General features: G+C 41.1%; 1 pseudogene; it reads left to right on the plus strand.

Annotated features, from left to right (window-relative positions):
• Positions 1-431: 431 nt before the first annotated feature.
• LOC140718589 (Y-box-binding protein 1-like) lies at positions 432-1,128 on the plus strand (annotated as a pseudogene).
• The last annotated feature ends 1,198 nt before the right edge of the window (positions 1,129-2,326 follow it).

Raw genomic sequence — 2,326 nt, forward strand, 5'->3', positions numbered from 1 at the left:
TGGATTGGCACACCATCAAGGCACTAGATGTGTCAACAAAGGAGGGCAGCTCGGTGGAGAAGATGTCCGCAACTCTCCTCTCACCTATTGTCGACTATTACAATGACGAGGAGGAGCTAGACAACGTTGACAGGGAGATAGATATTGCCAATAAGCAGGATGATGAAGACTACCTGGAAGTAAAAGAGCAGATATACCAGGAGAAATTGACATCTCTCAAAAGACAGCTACAGCAGTTACAGGAAGGTACTTTGCAGGAGTATCAGAAAAGGATGAAGAAACTAGATCAACAATACAAGCAAGGAATAGAGCTTTTTCTGCAAGTGGAGACAGAAAAAGTGGAAAGGAATTATATTAGAGAGAAGGAAGAAGCGGAGCCCCCACCTCAGACCAGCCCAAGCCACAACCGCCTCACTCAGCCTGTCAACACCATGAGCGAGGACGAGTCGGAGCAGCAATCCGAACAGCAGCAGCAACAGCCAGACAAACCCAAATCCCCCGGGGAGAAGAAAGTCATCACAAAAAAGGTTCTTGGAACAGTAAAGAGGTTCAACGTACGAAATGGATACTGATTCATCAACAGGAATGATACAAAGGAAGACGTGTTTGTACATCAGGCTGTTATAAAAAAGAATAACCCACGGAAATACCTCTGCAGTGTTGGAGACGGTGAAACTGTGGGGTTTGACGCAGTGGAAGGTGAAAAGGGTGCAGAAGCAGCAAACGTAACTGGTCCGAGAGGAGATCCACTTCAAGGAATCCGACAAGTCGCGGACAGAAATCGTTATCGTCACTGCAACCCTTGCCACCAAGGTCCACCACGTAATTACCGACTGAAGATTGAAGGTAGAGAGAAAGGAGATGGAGCAGAGACAGCAACAGATGGAGAAAACCAAGATTATCAAAATCAGCAACATCGCCCTCCTTACAGAAGACAGTGTTACCCACCTTACTTTGTTCGTTGTCGCTATGGTTACCGCCCACAATGCAGCAACCAGCCTCAGGGAGAAATTACTGAGGGTGGTGAAATAAAGGAAAACCATGTTGCTGGGGAAGAACGTAAACCTAACACGGGGACAAAATCAATTCCATTCAAACAGAACAGCTTTCGCACAAGGTAAATCTTGAACCAATTTTTTCCTCCATTGAGAATAATACACTTAATCCTTTGCGGGAAAGTTTCTTTTGCACATACATATTTTGAATCCTCAGCCAACGTGTCTTGTTTTTCACAAAGGAGTTGGGAAACAGCATCAAAACAGAGGCAAATTCCTGCAACATACTGTAAGGGTTCTATTATTGTATTTTCACACTTGTGCTGAATGTGCACCTGAAGGAATTCTCTCTCTTGAGCCAGACAGATAGCACTGCAGGTAACCTTTAATATCAGCAAAACTGTACTTTAACAGCAGCTTAACAACAGTGGAATGAACAACAGGATTTCGATCAACTGCTGCACCAAATGGTGAAAGGTTACTGGTAAAGTACTGATCTTTCTCTGAGTCATGGGATTGCCCTGACTTTTGAATAACTAGTAGAGACAGAAGATCACCAACCACTTCTTTTGTTGATGGCAAGTCATCTTTGAAGCAGACCTTTGAAGCATCTCCCTATGCTCAGAGATCAATTTTTTATGAATTTTTAAATGGAAATCTGTATTAAAACAAACAAGTTTATTGACAGACGTTTCTCAGAAGGGCAGAGAAGAACCCCCCAAAAGACCTGAGTTATAATTATTATTATTATGTTACTTTGTTATATTTTCATATTATTAAGTTACTAAGTAAACAGTGGGTGGGCATTTGTATATTAAGGGTACACATACAGTATTTGTTTAGCATAAAAAAAAGTTGATACACTTTTAAAATAAAAGGGGAGGAGTATACCATAATAGACTACTGTATAATATGGGACTATTTTATGTCGTAGTAATATGTTATTGAGCATGCGCTATTGGGCGCGTATTGATCTGTATATATGTGTTCAGTTTGGATTCCATAAATGAAAAACCCTGTTAACTTAGCTCTAGTCTCTAGCGTTTTTACTTATAGTTTTGTTGTGTAACCCGGTCACATACACAACAAAGTCTATTATTAAGGTTGAGTTTTCAGAGTACTTGGAGGCACATGATAAAATAGGTCAAAGTCAGCAAGGTTTTCTAAAAGGAAAATCTTGCCTGACAAATCTGCTGGAATTCTTTGAGGAAATAACAGGGAGGATAGACAAAGTAGAGTCAGTGAATGTTGTTCACTTGGATTTTCAGCAGGCCTTTCACATGAGGCTGCTTAACAAGACAAGACCCCATGGTATTACAGGAAAGATACTA

The sequence above is a fragment of the Hemitrygon akajei genome, chromosome 29 (assembly GCF_048418815.1).
Source record: "Hemitrygon akajei chromosome 29, sHemAka1.3, whole genome shotgun sequence".
Lineage (NCBI taxonomy): Eukaryota > Metazoa > Chordata > Chondrichthyes > Myliobatiformes > Dasyatidae > Hemitrygon > Hemitrygon akajei.